The 20,728-nt window shown below is 45.7% G+C and overlaps 1 long non-coding RNA gene across 1 annotated transcript; it reads right to left on the reverse strand.

Annotated features, from left to right (window-relative positions):
- Positions 1 to 11,555: 11,555 nt before the first annotated feature.
- Positions 11,556 to 20,080, reverse strand: LOC132248701 (uncharacterized). Its single transcript, XR_009460043.1, has 2 exons — positions 19,851 to 20,080; positions 11,556 to 13,592 (listed from the first exon to the last, which is right to left on the reverse strand). It is a non-coding gene; the product is annotated as an uncharacterized LOC132248701 (long non-coding RNA).
- Between the last annotated feature and the right edge of the window lie 648 nt (positions 20,081 to 20,728).

The raw sequence follows: 20,728 nt of genomic DNA on the forward strand, positions 1-20,728 counted from the left end.
GGACCCTGCTCATCCCACTGTTCTGCACTGCTGCCTGGCTCCCCTGCTGCCACAACTGTGTGCAGGCAGGGCACAGTGTGGGAGTCCTCATCAAGGTCTGTGTGGGATGGGGAGCTCATCCCACTGTCTTGCACTGCTGCCCGGCTCCCTCTCTCCCATAGCTGCATGCAGGCTGGGCAGTTTGGGGGTCACCGGGCAGGAGAGCAGTTGTCCTGGGCACAGTGGGGTGGCAGGCACAGTAGGACAGGAATCCCAGGGCCCCAAGGAACCTTAATCTGCCTCTTCCCCTGCCATCTCAATATGCCATGCAGTTGCTGTTCAGCTTGGGCATTTCCTTGGGGCTCAACCTTCTCTACTGTTTCATGTGAGGATACAAAAGACAGGAGGCAGATCATTCATTCTCTTTTAAAGAATTAACCTTGAATGTTTTATTCACTCTTTTATTTTTTTCATTAGTAAAGACACAAGCGATACAGTTACATTTGTAGAAATCCAAGCAGAGAACTATTAACAGTTCAACAACTAGCAGCTACATGGATTGAGGCCACCCCAACCCCATCTAGGTGGGACATCAACTAGAACCAGACCTGGAGGTAGGCCAGGAGGCAGAGCACAGAGTGAGCCCTGGAAGTAGGACACACACAGCATGCTTCACAGCCAGTTCTTACACTGACCAGAGACACAATGATTCTTATTATTAATAAACTAGCAAATTGCCTGTCATGAATGATTTTCATAAATTCATAGATGTTAGGGTCGGAAGGGACCTCAATAGATCATCGAGTCCGACCCCCTGCATAAGCAGGAAAGAGTGCTGGGTCTAGATCACCCCAGCTAGATACTCATCTAACCTCCTCTTGAAGACCCCCAGGGTAGGGGAGAGCACCACCTCCCTTGGGAGCCCGTTCCAGACCTTGGCCATTCGAACTGTAAAGAAGTTCTTCCTAATGTCCAGTCTAAATCCGCTCTCTGCTAGCTTGTGGCCATTGTTTCTTGTAACCCCCGGTGGCGCCTTGGTGAATAAATACTCACCAATTCCCTTCTGTGCCCCCGTGATGAACTTATAGGCAGCCACAAGGTCGCCTCTCAACCTTCTCTTGTGGAGGCTGAAAAGGTCCAGTTTCTCTAGTCTCTCCTCATAGGGCTTGGTCTGCAGGCCCTTGACCATACGAGTTGCCCTTCTCTGGACCGTCTCCAGGTTATCTGCATCCTTCTTGAATTGCGGCGCCTAGAATTGCATGCAGTACTCCAACTGCGGTCTGACCAGCGCCCGATAGAGGGGAAGTATCGCCTCCTTGGACCTATTCGTCATGCATCTGCTGATGCACGATAAAGTGCCATTGGCTTTTTTGATGGCTTCATCACACTGCCGACTCATGTTCATCTTGGAGTCCACTAGGACTCCAAGATCCCTTTCCACCTCTTTGCCACCCAGCAGGTCATTCCCTAGGCTGCAGGTGTGCTGGACATTTTTCCTCCCTAGGTGCAGCACTTTGCATTTCTCCTTGTTGAACTGCATCCTGTTGTTTTCTGCCCACTTGTCCAACCTATCCAGGTCTGCCTGCAGCTGTTCCCTGCCGTCCGGCGTGTCCACATCTCCCCATAGCTTTGTGTCATCTACAAACTTGGACAGAGTACATTTCACTCCCTCGTCCAAGTCACTGATGAAGACATTAAAGAGTATCGGTCCAAGGACCGAGCCCTGCGGGACCCCACTGCCCACACCCTTCCAGGTCAAGACCGACCCATCCACCACGACTCTCTGGGTGCGGCCCTCTAGCCAATTCGCCACCCACCGGACTGTGTAGTCATCCACGTCACAGCCTCTTAACTTGTTCACCAATATGGGGTGGGATACCGTATCGAAGGCCTTCCTGAAGTCTAAGTATACGACATCCACCCCTCCTCCTGTGTCCAGGCGTTTCGTAACCTGGTCATAGAAAGAGACTAGATTGGTCAAGCACGATCTGCCTGCCACAAACCCCTTGCTGGTTTCCCCTCAGCATAATTTGCCCTGCTGGGCTCTCACAAATGTGAGCCTTGATAATTTTTTCAAAGACTTTACCAAGGATGGAGGTGAGACTGACAGGTCTATAGTTGCCCGGGTCCTCCTTCCTCCCCTTTTTGAAAATGGGGACCACGTTAGCCCTTTTCCAGTCCTCCGGGACTTGGCCCGTGCGCCACAAGCGTTCGAATATTCCCGCCAGTGGCTCTGCAATGATGTCGGCCAGTGCCTTCAGCACCCTCGGATGGAGCTCATCCGGGCCTGCTGACTTAAAGGCATCCAGTTCTTCCAAGTGACTCTGCACCATCTCAGGATCTACGCATGGAAGTCTGGCGCCTTGCTGCTGCCTCTCTACAACCCCAGTGAGAGACTTGTCGTGCCCCTCGCTTAGGAACACTGAGGCAAAGAACTCGTTGAGGATTTCAGCCTTGTCCCCCCTGTCCGTCACCAATTGTTTCTGCCCATTTAGCAGGGGTCCTATTCCTCCCTGGGCCTTCCTTTTACTCCCTATATATCTAAAAAACAATTTCTTGTTGTCTTTTACTTGGGTTGCCATCCTCAGCTCCATGGTAGCTTTGACCCGTCTAACTGCCTCCCTACAAGCACAAGCAGAGGAGGTATATTCGTCTTTAGTGATCTCACCTTGTTTCACTTTTTATGTGCTCCCCTTTTGTCCCTTAGGCTGCCCTGGATTTCTCTGGTCAGCCATGGAAGCCTCCTGGCCCCTTTCCCTCTTTTGCCTCGCTCGGGGATCGTCTTGCTTTGTGCCCGAAGGATTGTTTCCTTAAGGCACAGCCACCCTTCTTGGGCTCCCATCCCTTCAAAACTCCTACTCTGCAGTGCGTCCTTGACTAATCGCCTGAATTCATTGAGATCAGCTTTCCTAAAGTCTAGTACTTTCACCCTACTAGTTACCTTACCCACTCGATGTCTTATGGTGAATTCTATTATTAGGTGATCACTGTCTCCCAAATGGCTACCGATCTGGAGGTCCCCTACCATGTCATCCCCTGTTGCCAGTACCAGATCCAGTATGCCATTCCTCCTAGTGGGATCATGTACCTCCTGTGTCAGGTGGAGGTCCTGTACACAGGTTAGAAACCTGCGTGAGCGGTGGGACTTTGCTGTCTGCGTCTCCCAGCAGATGTCCGGGTAGTTTAGGTCCCCCATGACTACCGCCTCTTTAGCTTTTATGGTCTCTGAGAGTTGCCTCAGGAGCCCCGCATCTATTTCTTCCCCTTGGTGTGGGGGTCTGTAGCAGACCCCTACCACCAAATCCCTTTCTCTTTGCCCCCCATGTAGCCTAACCCACAATCCTTCTACTTCCTCATCCTTGGATTCTGTCTTGATGAGGGTTGATGTATATTGCTCACTGACATAAAGTGCAACCCCCCCCCCCATTTCTTCCCTGACCTGTCCTTTCTGTACAACCTATATTTTGGGGGGGAGGGCAGGGATGGAGCGCCACCATGTGGTGCCACCACTCTGCCTATGGACTCATGTGCCTCTCCCACCCCCTCACATCCCCCCCCCCCCACCATGCCACCATCTGGCCCTGTGCACCCTCTACCCCCTGATGCTCCACCCCACACCACCACCGGCTCCCAGGAATGGAGGGGAGGAGAGGCTGCACGTGGCAGTGGCACCTGACACCTGGTAGCAGGCAACATCCTCCCCTCCCTGCCTCTCCTCCCTCTTTCATTCCTTCCTCCCCACTGCCGCCTCCTCTCTGCTGGCTGTCATTGGGGCTGTGTTGCGGTGGCAGCAATGGGGGGGTGCAGTGGTGGCAGTAGTGGGGGGGGGGTGCTGCCACTAGAAATCCCCCTCCTTCCCCTTCCCGCTCTCCTGTCTTCCCCACCACCTCCACCTCCCTGTCAGTTGGTAGTGCTGAGGGGGATGGGGGACAGTGATGTGGTGTCTCCCTCACCCTCTCTGTCCACAATGCTCCGGGCCCTCGCAGCCAATCAGCACGCGCCCTCTTGGCAATGCATGCACACCTGGCCCGGAGCATTACGAACAGACCGACTAAGGCTTTTATTATATTAGAATAATAGCATTTTACTATTTTAAAAAAATAAATACTAATTTTAAGCGAGTAAAATTTATCATGGCCATGTTAATTTTCTTCTAAATTAACACCCACCAGGCCACTTCTGCTTCTGTTTAGAAACTACTTAACCCCCTTCTCCTCCTTGAGGTTTTTTTGTTTGTTTGTTTGTTTTTTAAATCATCTTGGTGCTCTTTGGAGACAATGCTAATAATAGTTTAAGGTAGCCTATCATTATTTTAAATTTTGTTTATTATTATTATTATTATTATTAGTCAAATGACTAATTGAAGGCATAACAATACTGATAAGTACCTGGCAGGTAGACATTGCAAACATTTCCAGTCTTGTGAGGCAGCAAATGCATACAAGGAAATATCTGGCATGTCAGGTGTCATTCTTAGATTTCATATGTGGTTGGTCTGCTTCTCTTCTGTGGCTGTGGTGAGCAGCGTCAGCGGTGGCAGCATAGCAATCGGAGCTGAAATTAGGAAGGAAGGAATGTTGTGGCGGAAGGGGGAATAGACAGAGTAGAGGAAGTTTTATTGGAAAACCAGCAAGAAGGGCCTCCTTCCTTGAACTACTGAGCAGTAATCACCAGCTACCAGAGAGCCTCCATGCTGTGCAGTGCTGTAGTAAGGAGTATGTGTGGGAAGAAGCAGCTGGCTGCAGCCCAGTCGGGGTGGGAAACGGGACCCAGCTGCAAGTGCCTTGTGAGGTGGGAAATGGGAAGGGGAGAAAGGCAGCTCCCCCCACTGCATGAGCTCCTGGGTGAGTAAGGGGGGGCTATTTGTCCCCCAGAACTGAATACTGGGCAACCTGCCACTGTGGGCCTTGTTCTGGATGCCAAATCTCATTGCTATGGCACTGATGCTGTGTGTTGCCCTTCACCTTCCTTCATGACAATCAAATCCACCCACCCAGTTTCCTTGAACGTTGCAGTAAACAATGCCCCTCTTCTTCCCCTTATCCTGTCACTTGTCTCTATTTCCGCATCCAAGCCCCCATTGGGGTCCAGCCTAGTGCCAGGTGTCACTTACCAATGCATACAAGTGCTAGTTGTGAAGGATGCTACAATATCCTTTCACAAATCCCATGTCAGAAGGCAGCGCTCAACTACTGCGCTGCATTCGACTCGACCACTGTATTTGCATTCCTGTGCCCCCAATAGACTGTGTCCTTCTGAATCTAGTGTGCTGTCATCTCTCCTCCACCTCAGACATCTCTGATTTGATTATGGCATACACGTGCCCCGACCCACAATTTACAGGCCTTGAGTGGGTCAGGCAAAGGTCACCCCCACCCTTGTTTCTGTGGGAGAGGGGGGAAAAAAAATCAGTCCAGACATGCTGGTGCTGTCCTGGCAAAGAGCAACAAAACTCTGGCAACCCACTGCTTGCCAGAATTCTGACATCCTGGGCAAACTGTGCCAAAAGACTGTGTTGGGAGCAACTTGTGGTAGCTTTGCAAGCTGCGGCATTGATGGGGGTATGGGAGATGCAATACTTGTGGTACTCCCCCTTCCCCCCCCCCCCCCAATGTACAACATAGTGGAACCCTGGCAACCCAGTACCCACCAGAATTCTGCTACTTTTAATTTCCCCTGCCCCCCTGCCAACCAAACCCTGGGCAAGAAAGAGTACCCTCAAAAGAGCAATTCCAGAAACCTGAGCAATGCCAAATACACCCTGGGCAAACTGCACCAAAAGACTTCTGCATGGGGAGCAACTTGTGGTAACTTTGCAAGCTGCAACATTGATGGGGGTATGACAGATGCAGTTGTTGTGGTACCCCCCATACACAACATAGTGGAACCCTGGCAACCCAATGCATGAGTCAATGTGGCACATGGTGATTGGTGGTGTCTACCAGGGCTCAGTTCTCGGACCAGTACCCTTTAATATATTCATAAATTATCTGGATTCAAGTGTCAGAAGTGGACTGGATAAGTTTGCAGATGATACCAAATTACGGGGAAGCGCGGTCACTCTAGAGGACAGGCTGAGGATTCAGGCCAACCTGGACTGGCTTGCAAGGTGGGCAGATCAAAACCTGATGACATTCACCATAGAGGAAAGCAAGGTGCTCCACCTCAGGAGAAAGAACCCACATCAGACCTATAGACTTGGCAGTGCTACACTCACTAGCACCATAACTGAAAGAGACTTGGGGGTCACAATTGACCACAAGATGAATATGAGCCACCAATGTGATGCTGCAGCCATCAAAGCAAATTACTTCCTGACTTGCATCTACCAATATATCTCAAGCAAGACCCAAGATGTCATCCTCCCACTTTACTTGGCCTTGGTGAGGCTGCAGCTGGAGTACTGCATCTAATTCTGGGCTCCACACTTTAAAAAGGACATGGAGAAGCTTGATAGAATCCAGAGGACAGCCACATGCATGATCAGAGGTCAAGAAAGCAGGCCTTATGAGGAGAGGCATGGGACTCTTCAGCTTGGAGAAGCGTAGGCTCAGGGGGTACTTGGTGGCAGCCTATAAGGGCTGTGCGTCAGGATCTGGAAGAAAGTCTGTTCACCAGGGCACCCCAAGAGAAGACAAGATCAAACAGTTACAAACTGCTGGAAGACCGTTTTAGACTGGACATAAGAAAAATCTTCTTTAACATCCATTTCTCCAGAGTCTAGAAAAGACTCTGCCCAGAAATGGTGCAAGCACCTACTCTGGATATATTCAAGAAGCATTTGGATGATTATGTTGCTGGGGTCATGCTGGGGCTGGGTGTGGGGTGCTATGGGGAGTGACTGGTATGAGCAGCCTGCAGGAATCCTTTGGTTTTAGGTGTGTGTGTGGGCAGGGAGGAGGTGGGGTTCACTTGCCTAGGTTGTTGAGAGGACCAAAATCCTCCTACAGGTGTCTGCTGTATCCAGCTGCTTTTTGTCCACTTTCTATACCCAACTGCAAAGAACACTTTTTGGAGTAAAGAAGAGGTCTCTGTTTACTACGCCATTATTATTTATCAAAGTGCTGAGATGCTGAAATGCATCTATATGCGGAAAGATTGGGGGGGGGAACATGGAGGGGCATGAAGTCCATATTCAACCCCAATATTCAACTCCAACCCCAACATTTCACAGAGCTGTATGCTGCGCAAAACACAAAATGTTGGTGTGCCTCAGGTATTCACAGAGTCACTGGGCAGGGGAAGGGGAGGGGAAGAAACAGCTTCTGTCAAGGGTCCCTATGGAAACTGTTCCAAGCCTGGACAGCTGGGAAATGCAGTCCTAAAACATGGAAAACTAACAACAGTTGGATGGAACCATGGATTCTCCCCCCCTTCCCCCCCCCCCCCCCCGGTACTATTACTACACTGTTAACTTTTGTAATAAGCATTCATGGCACACATCTGTTTTGGCAACACACTGCTACCACCAACAGCCGCAATTGCCAACGGTGATGTGGAGGGGGAGGAGGAGTCAGGGCGGCACCTGCTCCTTTCACCACATAGAAATGTAAATTTCTGACATGATATACATAGTTAAAAGAATTAATATATACATTTACCTTACTTTCTAACATGGGCGGGGATGGGAGGGGATGATGTACACAGCTTGGCATCGGGATCCTCACTATGGGATCCATAGCCTGCTGGAGACCAGATGGAGCCTAGAGGGGTGTAAGTGGCAGTTTTGGAGTGACCATGGCTTGGCAGGTGTAGGGGGGGAGGCTTAACATGAGGCTCCTGGCAGGAGGCGAGGACTGTGGAGGGAGGAGATTAGTAATACTGGGGTATTACTTACTGGTTTACTGGTGAACATGCATCTCCTGCTGTAATTCATTAGGAAAGACAGCACCAGGGTAGATTGGTATTTGGCTACCCCTGCCGGAATTTATGGAGAATTGCATGCTGGGCTTAATTCATTTGAAGGCCCTGAACATGCAAACACAAACATGACACACCAAAATAAAAGTTATAATTTATAATCCTCTTTAATTAGGATTAAATGCCGTGGTGTGTACAAGCACCCCTTGACAACAAGGGCACACTGCTGGCTCATATTCAGTTGATTGTCCACTGTAACCCCCCAGGTCCTTTTCTGCAGACTGACCCCTGGGGCCCTCCACTTCATACCAGCTGCCAACTAGACATCAAGCCACTGATTACTACTGTCTGAGACAGATGCTCCAGCCCATTTTCTATCCATCTTACAGTCCATTCATCCAGCCTGTACTTTCTTATCTTGCCTGCAAGAATGTTGTGGGAGACCTCGCTAAAATCAAAGTACACTGCATCCACTGGTCTTCCCACATCCACAGAGCCAGTCAACTCACCAGAGAAGGCAATCATATTGGTCAGGCATGACTTGCCCCTGGTGAATCTATGCTGACTGTTTCTAATCACCTTTTTTCTCCACCAAGTGCTTAGAAAGTGCTTAAGATAATGTTTCTATCCTTTATGAATATAAATAGATTAAGTGTTTTGATCCAAGGTCTGCTGACTCTCTTAAGCAATAAGCTCTGAGGAAAGTGAACTGGCCCCATTCATCTGGCCCCATTAGAGGGACCTGGACTTCTTCAGCATCCGCAAGAGAAGGCTGAAAGGTGATCTTGTGGATGCCTGCAAATTCATTAGGGAGATGCTCTGTTCACCAGGGCACCTCTTGGGGTAACAAAGAACAATGGTCACAAACGGACAGGGAGCAGATTTAGGCTAGATATCAGGAAAAACTTGTTCATGGTAAGGGTGGCCAAAATTTGGAATGGGCTTCCAAAGGAGGTGGTGCTTTCCCCTACCCTGGGGATCTTTAAGAGAAGGCTGGATAGGCATCTGGCTGGGGTCATCTGCCCCCAGCACTGTTTCCTGCCTAGGCAGGGGGTTGGACCAACGATTATCTGTTGAGGTCCTTTCTGACCCTAGCATCTATGAATCTCAGCAGGCTGCTAACTGTGAGCTAAATATGACAGTTTAAATATCTATATGTTTACAAAATTCAGGGAAACTGCAGGCTATTATTCTAAATCTTGATCTAGGATGCGCAAAGGAGCAACTGTCTATAAAGCTGCTAAAAACCTGCGCTGGCCCCAACTTCTACTATGCAATTATGTACAGATATTTGCATGAGAATATAAAAATGTGCCATACTGGCTCACACAAATGATCCGTATGAGGGCTATGTGAAGCTTCAGTCCCTGATTCAATTTGGCAGAGATTTGGCCAGATTTGGTGGCTGAATCTCTGAATCTGGATCAAATCAGGAGACCCTTTAATCTCTCCAAATTGAATTATAACCCTCCAAATTGATTTAGAGAGATTTGGAAAGATTCGGATATAGAGACAGCTTTAAATTTTTTTTCTACATTGCTCAAGGTACCAGGTAGCTTGTGAGTGCTGTGATGGAGGGGTAGATGGAGCATCCTACAGGAGTGGGGGGGGGGCTCCCCAGCACACTTGGCAGCAGACCCAGAATTGGACCAGAAGCACTTCTGGTCCACTTTCGGGTCTGCCGAGGAGCATGCAGGGGGGCCCCCTGTGCCTCCTTGGCCCAGTGACTGGTGCCTCCTGGGTCTGGGGGAGCATCTGGGATCCCCCCCATGGCTGATTACAGAGCTGGGGGGTCATGGGGGGGGCCCCCACACACTCGGTGGTGGACTCAGAAGTGGACCGGAAGTACTTCTGGTCCACTTCTGGGTTCACCGCCAAGCACGTGTGGGGGCTTCCCAGTACTCCTGTGGGACACTCCATCTGCCCCAGCATTGCAGCGTTCATGAGCTGCACCTGGTACCTCAAGTTATGTAGAAAAAACATTTAAAGTTGTGTCTATGGCCAAATCACTGATTCTCCAAATCAGCATCGAATTTTCAGATTCAGATGCGGCCAAATCAAATCAGGGAAAGTGATTCAAATCAATGAATTGAATCACTGCCACTGATTCAGGCCAAATCTGAATCTGAATCAAATACAGCCTGTGTCGCACAACCCTAATCCACAAAGCTCCGTATCCTGCCTCCAACAGCTGCAATAGAGGGAGAATATGACCAGGGCATGTCTAGAGTGATCTTTCTAGTCACACCCTGCCTAGCATCTACCAGGACATATTAATATTGTGATATATTGAAAACTCCACATGTGGGACAGTATACAATAAATGAGTTTAAATTTAAAAACTGAAGACAGAAGGCAGGCTTCTATTTCCCTTTGCACTTGTAAATGCAAACTTTCTAGCCACAGAAGTGATGTTTTGGCAGTTCAGCACAGGTTGTGATTCAATTACCTCTGCACTGTGAACATGTAAGCATATGCACGTGTAGACTGAGCCTGTGTAGTGTGCTATGCACTGGCCGAGCACATACACATGTCCCTAGCATAAGTCTGGAAAAAGTTTAAAGAGGAGGGCACTTACCCAGTGTGGCAGGCCTAGCCCTGTGGGTTGTGGGGGAGATTATGTGCCCCAGCAGTCAGCCAACCTGCCCCCTCCCCCTTTCTAGCACTTCTGATCTGCCATCCTCCCTCTTGTATACTACACCTTGATGGAATCAATTAAGTGGGAACCATCTGAAGCCTTTGAAGGGATGGGGGGATTCCTTTGGGTGACTTGGCTTCCCCTTCCATACTTATCCCCTCTTGGCTGGGGCTTGATTTGCTCTAGCTGCTCCTTTCAGCCCTGGGCCCATTCAGATCTCCAGTACCAGCAGCACAGTTGGAAATTAGGCTTCATAGTAGGCTCTGGTCCTCAAGGTTCTCCAGCTTAAAAGAAGTTAAATCCTCCCCACCCCACCTACCCCAGTGTATGAGCCCTCAACTTCAAGGGGTAAAAACAAGTAGGGCAATTTAAGGTGCCTGCAAAGCAACCTCTACCTCCCCTCCCAGTTGTTTATGGTCCTCTGGGCATCCACTGCAGAACAAAAATGAAATTGTCATCAGTGATTTTAGTACTGAATATTTTCTTAAGACACTTTACTGAACAATAGCTTAATCTACTGTGCAGTAAAGTATCACCATCTACACATGTGCAAATTTACAGCACAGCAAATAATTCTGCTGTGCAATTAGCTCCTACCTGTAAATACAGGTAGTAAAGTTACTGTGCAGTAGTGCATGTGTAGACACTGACCAGGAGTAAATTTACTCCTGGTCAGCCCCAATACTAGGGGGATACAGGGAACAGGAAACTTCCCCAGTTCTGGCACTACTCAGTTCCATGCTTCCCACAGGAGCTGGGAAACAAGCAGCACTGGATCTTGGGAGCTCCTTGCTTCTCCACACAGTTGGAGTCAGGCTTGGAATTGTCCCACTTCTGGGGCAGATCCCAGAAGACCAAGAACCATTGCTTCTGGATAGCTCCTGAATAAACCTGGACAGTTTGGGGGAATCCTCATGCAGCCCAGAACTGCCTGGGACCTGCCCCAGAAGTGGGACAATTGTAGACTCACTCACTGAGAGGAGATTTGATAGCAACCTTCAACTACCTGAAGGGTGTTACAAAGAGGATGGAGCTAGACTGTTCTCAGGTGTGGAAGAAATTAAACTTTGCGTTGTGGTTGTATTAGAATTGGCAGAGTCATCTAGATTTATTTAAAGCTATACAAGTGATCACAGGAAGAGTTTTTAAAGGAACTTTGACCTCTACAAGTTTATAAGCATATTTATACTTTAGAAAGCGAGAAGAGATGCAGGGTTCAGACAAAGCAACCTTGAAAGAAACAGAAAGATATTGATTATTTGTTTGTCACACGTAAGCAGTTTACTTATTTTAAAAAAACACTATGTTTTGGGAACAGTTATCAGCTTCTAGTTTGGCTGGAAGGAGAAGGTTAACATGTGCACACAGACAAAACAAGGCATGAAGATTTTTTCTTATCTTAGAACATTTTGAAACACACAGCATCAGCATCTTTTTCTCTTCTCTTTCTCTCTCTTTGTCTCTCTTCTTAGTCAAGGAAGAGGCCTAGTTAAACTTACTTCCACATTCTCCCCTTTTGGGCCTTTTTGGCCCAACATATTACATATTTATAGCCATGAGCCTTTTAACTTCTAATTTTTCTGTCTCTTTACCATCTATTAGTTCAACATACATATTATACACTTCGTTTCTTTGCACAGAGGTTAACAAGCTATTTTGCATTTGCTTAGCGGCACAACTTAAGCAGCATCGTATTAGCATAAGTACTAAGAATATTTAAAAAAAAAACAAACAATATTAACAGACTATGAATAACTGTAGAGCCCAAGGAACTAAAACTGGAGCAGGATCAGAAGAGGGAGGAAGACGTTGGGAAAAGGTTTGATTTGACTAAAATTCTTGGCACTCACTGTAGTTGTGCTGTGGGTCATACATATCATAAAAGTTGGTCCACTTAAGGGATAAAGCAATCATGGGCACCCCTATCATTGTACTAGGAGGCAAATGGGAACATATTTAACATTTGGAAACATTTAAATTTTTTGCATATTGATAAGACAGTTGACGAAAAGTGTTTTGGTGAGCATACCAGTGTGGGAGTGATCTTTTTGACCTAGTTTGAAGTCTAGTTTGATTTACAAAGTTTCTTTTAGCTGGTGAGTCTTTAAGTTCATATAAGATGATACAAAAGGAAAGGCTGAGAAGTACTTAAGTCATAACTAACTAACCTCACCTCAGGAACCAGGAACTAGGTAGAGGCCTTTTTCTTCTCTTAAAGGGCATAGTGGTGTTGTTGGGGTACATTTTCTTCATTCTGTAGTGGCAAATTCTCTTTGCCAGTAGGCGCTTGGCTCACTACTGGTCTTAAGCTCTCTTGTTGGCAGGCGCTAGGCTCACTACCAGTCTGTGGAGGCTGATTACAAGGTTGATATGGAGGAGACTAAGTCTAACGGAGCTGATGTTTTCTTAGCGTGTGAAGCATGGATCCACAGTTGGAGTCTTTGACACTATTGACACTATTATTGCAGTGTTGGTTGTCAGGAGTACCTGGAATGGGCCTTTCCAGCGGGGTTCCAGCAATGACTTTCATTGATGGATTTTTACATGAACCCAGTCACCAGGCAGGATGGACTGGCGTGGCTCATTTTGTTCTTTGGGGAGAGTTGCTTGTACTTGTGAATGAAAAGCCTTGACACACTTCATTAGTGCCATACAGTAGTCTAGAATAGTATCATCAAGTAAATGTATATCACAAAAGTGGGAGGCAACAGGTGGTGAGGCAGGGAGCCTCATGGGTCTTTCCATCAGGATTTCATGTGGGCCAAGTCTGGTCTTTCGATTGATAGTAGATCTCATACTCATAAGGGCTATGGGAAGTGCATCTGGCCATTTTAAGTGAGTTTCAGAACAAATTTTGGCCAGTTTATTTTTTAAAATGCCATTTTGGCATTTTACTTGGCCTGAGGCCTGTGGATGGTAGGGGCAATGAAAGTGCTGCTGGATTTGCAGGACTTTGCAGACTTCTTCCATTATTTGCCCAGTAAAATGAGTTTCTCTATCAGAGTTTATGGATAAAGGAATACTAAACCTTGGAATAAAGTCTCTGAGTAACTTTTTGCTCACAGTGATGGTATCAGCTTTTGCACATTGGTAGGCTTCTACCCATCCAGAGAACCTACATACAATAACAAGAACATATTCATAAGAACAACATTTCTGCATTTGAATAAAATCTATTTGTAAATTTACAAACAGCCCCCAAGGTGGGGGATGTGCTGCTTTTTTTGTTTTTACAGGTTTTCCCACATTATGGGCTTGACAAATAGGGCAGGTATAACAGTATTGTTGAGCTACAAATGAAAAAAGTTGGAACAAACTAATCAAGCTTAACAGCTTCTATCATTCCCCCTTTGCTCACGTGTGCTATGCTGTGGTGTATGCGAGCAAGATAGGGAAGAAGGACCACTGGGGCAACCAGGTGGCTGTCCGGGGAGCGCCACAAATGGTCAGGGTATAACAAACACCCAGCCAGTCTCTACGTATATTTTTCTGGTTCTGGAGCCTGATCTTGGAGGAGGGCAATGTCATGAAGACTTGCCAATGGAGACTGGTTAGTTGAGAGAGACAAAAACACAGGTGTAGCCTGAGGAGTGGAAATAGCCACAGCTTTTGCAGTGGAGTCTGCCAGAGCATTTTTACATGTAACATTATTATAAGGTTTCTGGTGAGCTTGGCATTTAATAATAGCAACAGCAGAAGGTAACTGTAAAGCATTTAACAAGGCATTTACATATGGACCATTACTAATTTTGGCACCTCCTGATGTGAGGAAGCCTCTTTGCTTCCAAAGTTGACCATAATTGTGTACCATGCCAAAGGCATAGCGAGAATCAGTGTAAATATTAACAGAGGTACCAGAGGCTAGGGTGCAAGCCCTGGTAAGGGCCACAAGCTCAGCAACTTGAGCTGAATACACATTGGGAAAGTGATGGCTTTTTATAACATCATATTGGGAACATACTGCTTATCCTGCAACAAGAGAACCTTTTGAGTTTTTTTGACATGACCCATTAACATAAAATACTAGATTTGGGTTTTGCAAGGGGGTGTCCTTTAGTTCAGTGTGAGGCATTGTTAGGTGGGCAGTAACAGCAATACAATCGTGGGGTTCACCATCTAAAGGAGTAGGCAACAGGGAGGCAGGGTTTAAAACAGGGCATCTAGTTAAAGTAATATTTCCAGGAGAAAGAAGCAAAATTTCATACTTAGTCAATCTAGCATTTGAAAGGTGTTCAGTTTTAGTTTTTAGTAAAAGGGCTGCTACAGCATGTGGGACAGCAACAGTAAGGGGATAACCTAATACAAGGGTACAGGACAGTTCAACAGTAATAGCAGCTGCAGCTACAGCACGAAGACATGGAGGAAGTCCGGCTGCAACTGGGTCAAGAGCAGAACTATAATAAACAATGGGATGGTGCTTGTCTCCATGTGCACAGCAAGTGCAAATCTGTCTTTTTCATGACAAAAAAGAATAAATGGTTTAGTATAATCAGGACGGTGTAGGGCAGGAGCTTGCGACAGAGCTTGTTTAATAGAGGCAAAAGCAGCTTTGGCTTCTGAAGTCCAGGGCAAAGGCTCAGGGGTATTAACAAGAGAGTCAGGTTTTGCAGGGGCTTGACTATAGAGGCATAGCCAAGTATTCACTGGCGGCAGTAGCCAGCCATGCCTAGGAAAGTACGCATTTGGGACACAGTAGTTGGTCTAGGGATTTTAAGAATAGCTTCTATTCTGGAAGAAGAAAGCAGTCGTTCTCCAGTGGAAATATCATGACCCAAATTGTGGACGCAAGGGAGACAAAGTTGTAGCTTTTCTTTAGATGCCTTATGGCCTTTTAGGGCAAGACAGGTGAGAACAGTTAAAAAAAAAAAAATCAGCTTTACAGGCTTTAAGGGAGGTAAATGCTAAGAGCAGATCATCAACGTACCACACAAACACAGAATTTTCTTTAAATATTATGTCATCTAAATCCTTTTTCAAAATTTGAGGAAAAAGAGAAGGGGATTCAGTATAGCCTTGGGGCAATCAAGTTCAGGTATACTGAAGTCTCTGATAGGTAAACGGAAAGAGAAACCGGCTATTAGGGTGTATAGGGATAGAGAAAAATACAGAACACAAGTCAACAACAGTAAAATAACAGGCATTAGGAAGAATACAGGACAAGATAGTGGCTGGATTTGGTACAACAGAAAAAGTAGGTAAAACTGCAGAATTTACTGCACGGAGGTCTTGTACAAAATGATAGGTATTCTTTTCAGGTTTCTTTACAGGAAAAATAGGTATATTACAAGGGCTTTTAGTCAGGACAATGATACCTTGCTTCAAAAGAGCTGTTATAACAGGACGCATTCTTTCTTCAGCTTCTGGGCGTAAAGAGTATTGCGCAACTTTAGGTAATGGCTTAGCTGGGTTTAATTTAATTTTTACAAGCTGGGCAGTATGAATTTGCCCTACTTCATTAGCATGTTGGGACCAGAGAAACAGAGGGACAGCCTTTATGATTTCGTCTTGTAACACAGAAAGATTAGGGGACTTAGGCTCAGGAGGTGAGCTAGCTAGAGTAGCAAGTACAGCCATTTCATTAACACAGGGAAAATCCAAATAAACACCATTAGGAGAACAATAAATAGTACAGCCGAGTTTACAAAGCAAATCTCTGCCTAACAAATTAACAGGAGAACAAGGACTGAGGAGAAAAGCATGTTGATCAGAAACAGGACCAAGAGAAACATGTAAGGGTTGGGAAACAAGATAAGGAACTATCTGATTAGAAATTTCTACAGAGTTTATAACAGCAGAGGAGTGCGGGGCTGTAGAAAATTCTTCAGCTCGGAGAGTAGAGTGACTTGCGACGGTATCTACTAAACATTTTGTAGGAGTACCACTTATTAAACAGGAAACAAAGGGATCCTCTTGATTAAGTGAGAGAAGCGGGGCTGTGATGATGTTATCATTCCTCAGGCTGTCCTAAGAAGAAGCTTCTTGATTTGGGACAGAAAATTGAGTGAGAGGAGGTGGTGGCTGGTTAAATGTCATCCCCGGCTGGCCAGACCGGTGAGGACATTGAGCCTTCCAGTGTCCTGGTTGGCCACAATAATAACAACTGCCATTATTTTGGGACTGAAATTTTCCTCGTCCCATCCCCACGACCACATCCCCTCCCTCTGAATTGTCCTCGACAGAAACCTCGACTTCTACCTCTGCTAAAAGTTTGTATTTGTAAAGACATTAGCCTAGTTTCTGCAGATTCCTTTTTCTTTTCTTGGCAGGCTGTACAATGATTAGCAATGGTGACTAATTTTGTAAGCATCTTAGTTTGCCAACCTACAGCAATTATACACTGCTGTTCCTGGACTTTAGAAATAAGTCCTTGAACAAAAGCGGCAACTGCTTCTGGGGCAGTTTCAGCTGCATCTTTAATGCTAGAATGTCTTTTAATTATAAGTTTCAAGAGATCCATGTAGTCTGCTGGGGATTCTCCTTTGTTTTGCTTAGTTATTTATTTTGGCCCAGTCAGTTTTCCTGGGGCAGATTTTAAGCACGGCCTCAAGAAGTCGTTTTCGGGCATCTACTAAGCGACCTCCCATTCTAGGGTCTTGAGGAGGCCAATTAGCCTGTGCGATGAGGCGGTTACGGACTTCGGAGGGCAGAACACTTCTCATTAATTGGTTTAAATCTGCCCATGTTGGCTTATAACAATTGATTACAGTTTTCAATTTCTCTCTAAACTTCTGGGGTTCTTCCCTGATATTGGGGAATTGCTTAACAGGGTTTAGGAGATCTCCTGGGGTTGGTATGGGGGTGGCACACTAAAAAAATCAATTATGTCTTCTGCAGATTCATTCTCAGTCAATTGTGGATAAAGCTGTCTTGGTGCTGATAATGTTGTTGATGGGGGATCCCCTTTTGGTGCACTTTTCTGTTTTAATTCTGTTATCTGAGATTTTAGTTTTTCTTGGGAGTCCTTAAGGCTGCAAACTTGAGATTCTTGAAGTCTTTGGAAGCTTCTGCATACCAATCAAAAATGTATCCCACTGAGTCTGTGGTGTTTTACTGCCTCGACTCAAGGGCTTCGTGGAGATGAAGGATTTTACTTAAATTAAATGTTCCCTCCAGGGGAAACTGCAAGCTAGCATCATCTCTGGTATACCAATTCCATTTGCCTAGAAACTTACAACTCTTATGGCCATAGTGTGTGTACATGTACAATGCTGGAGTCCCTTCTGGCAGAGCCGGTATGTCTTTAGACCCTCCGCTCCCCATATCCTTAACCTCAATTCGCACAGGTCTTTCACACAGGAGAGGCTTATTGAGGGTGTCCGGTCAGGTCGTGAGATTTGCTAGCAGCACAGAAATGCTGTGGCTTATATCCACAGCACCGGCACACAAGCAGTTGCTCACTGTTAGACACGGCTCATTCATGAGAGTGGGGGTAGGGAAAATTTGGCACACAACCCTGATCTCCTTCAGTCTAAGAGTTTCCACCTTGCACCCTTGCTTTTGAAGAGCACACAGTCTGGTGTCCTTGGGGCGGCTGCTCAAGGTTTCCACTCCCAGCTTTAGAAAGACCTCATAGTTCTTTGCAGAACTTAATTCACACAGGGAAATGCATTCACTGACAACAGCAACACAGTTTCTTACTCTTTTCTTTAACCTTAATTCACAATTCCTACTTACATGGTGGGTCTGACAATTCTGGCAGCAAAAGGGTCAGATAGGGTAAGCCTCAAGCAGCGAACAGGAAGACACACAGGCAGTCTCTCACTGAAAAGCCCCAATAGAGATTTCAAAAGGTCTCTTACCTTGGTCTGGCTAGCCGGGGCATCAGTGAGGAGACGGTCTGTATCTCAACCGATCACTCCGGGCGTCTCTATCCAAGTCACGGCACCAAATTGTGGAAGAAATCAAACTTCACGTTGTGGTTGTATTAGAATTGGCAGAGCCATCTAGGTATATTTAAAGCTATACAAGTGATCACAGGGAGAGTTTTAAAGGAACTCTGACCTCTACAAGTTTATAAGCATATTTATACTTTAGACAGCGAGAAAAGGGTTCAGACCAAGCAACCTTGAGAGAAACAGAAAGATGTTGATTATTTGTCACACATAAGCAGTTTACTTATTTTAAAAAAAACACTATGTTTTGGGAACAGTTATCAGCTTCTAGTTCGGCAGAAAGGAGAAGGTTAACATCTGCACACAGACAAAACAAGGCATGAAGATTTTTTCTTATCTTAGAACATTTTGAAACACACAGCATCAGCATCTTTTTCTCTTCTCTTTCTCTCTCTTTGTCTCTCCTCTTAGTCAAGTAAGAGGCCTAGTTAAACTTACTTCCACACAGGTGACAGATAACAGAACAAGTATCAGTGGTCTCAAGTTGCAGCAAGGAAAGTTTAGTTAGATATTAGGAAAAACTCTCTCATTAAGAAGGTAGTAAAGCACTGGAACAGTCTACCCAGAGAGGTTGTGGAATTTCCATCCTGGGATGTTTTAAGACCCAGTTAGATAAAGCCTTAACTAGGATGATCTAGTTGGGGGATGGTCCTTGAGCAGGGGGCTGGACTAGATTACCTTCTGAGGCCCCTTCTAACCCTAATTTTCTATGATTCTATAACTCAACAGAACTGTCTTCAGTAGAAAATGCTCCAAATCAGGAAAGTGTCAAAACAATGCACATCCATAATTTCAGTGTGGCAAAAATAAAAGTTAGTATAAACAGCAGCATTGTAATGCTGCTCCCAGAGAGAAGATCAAAGAGTTTTAAATGAAACTTTATCTTCATTTTCTGTCTTTGTAGCTACAAACTTCCTTCAGTAAAATCCAGTATATGTGTAAGGACTGGGTTGTGGGCCACAGGCTGAGTTAGGTCAGGAACCAGAGACCAAGTAACCAAATACAGGGACAGAGGGAAGTCCAGGGACAGAGACCAAGTCACCAGCCAGGAGTCAGAAGCCTGTACTGAAGTCAGGATGAGCCATGAGTCAGAGCTTAAATCAGGAAACCAGTGCTGAAGTTAGGGTGAAACAAGAATCAGAGACCAAGTTACCAGATCCAGGGTAAATCTCCAAAAAACCAAATCTAGGAGCAAACCTAAGCAGGATCAAGTATACCATATCTATGGAAACTTAGCAGAGCAAATCTTCAGAATAACCCAGCCTGCATCCTACTGCTTTAGATGGAACTAAATGGAGAGGCTGTTCTCAGCAGCCAATCAGGAGGCCCTAACAGTAGCCAGCTGGATCATTGGCTGGGGTAGGGCTGCCAGCCAGAGCCCTAGGTAAGTGAAACATAATTAGCTAAAACATACTTAACATTTAGCTAGAACATACTTAGAAATTACATAATTAAAAAAAAAAAAATGATACCTTACTTACCCCAAGTCAAGGACAGCGGTGCTCAGTTGAGCTCACACAGTATTTTTCCAAATAGGCTATTACATAAATTTGTATTATCCCTTTGGAGAGAGAATGCTTATTTTAAAGAACTGGAAAATATTTGAAATACACTCTCTATGCTGGATACATTATATAAATTGCATAATCAAATTAACATGCATTTACTGTATTCCCATTTGTTTACAGAATGTTGATTGTTCAGTACTCATAGTTGGTATTAAATGTAAATATTGTGGTGCTGTGTTCTATGCCTGACTTTCATTTTATGAAGAAACCCTAGTTTTATACTGTTTTCAGTAGACATCTGAAAAAAAGTCAGTGCTTTTTAATTAACCAAGTAACTGTTAGCAGTAGACTGATGACCCAGATACTTTGTTCTGGATGGACCCAAACCCTCAAACTGACCATGAGCTCTCCATTAAATAATAGGCAAATGTTATTGATACGCAGTGATAGTATATAAGAATAATGCAAACAATTCTATATCTACCAGTCCTAGAGCTGTCACAGGGTCAAGGTATGTGTGGCCAGTACACAAGATTCACCATGAGGTTCTTTCTTGAACGTCAGATGTCAGGAGCCTGGCAGTCAAAGGCTAAGGCCCACTCCCCCCCAGTGGGGTGGATGAGATTGACTCTAGTGGTATACCATTTGTCCACGGTGGCCTCAGGTTTGCCTCTTGGGGACCCTTTGCTGCTCTGAAATCCTCCTTTTGTATTCTTTCTCCCCCTCTGACTACTCTTCATCTCCAGGCATAGTTAATTGGTCTGCCTGTGGTTGTCATACTGTCCATGTTCTGTCCTGTCAGCATATTCTTTTGTTTCACAAACCCATCACATGCACACATCCTTACTTAG

The sequence above is a fragment of the Alligator mississippiensis genome, chromosome 2, assembly GCF_030867095.1.
Source record: "Alligator mississippiensis isolate rAllMis1 chromosome 2, rAllMis1, whole genome shotgun sequence".
Classification (NCBI taxonomy): domain Eukaryota; kingdom Metazoa; phylum Chordata; order Crocodylia; family Alligatoridae; genus Alligator; species Alligator mississippiensis.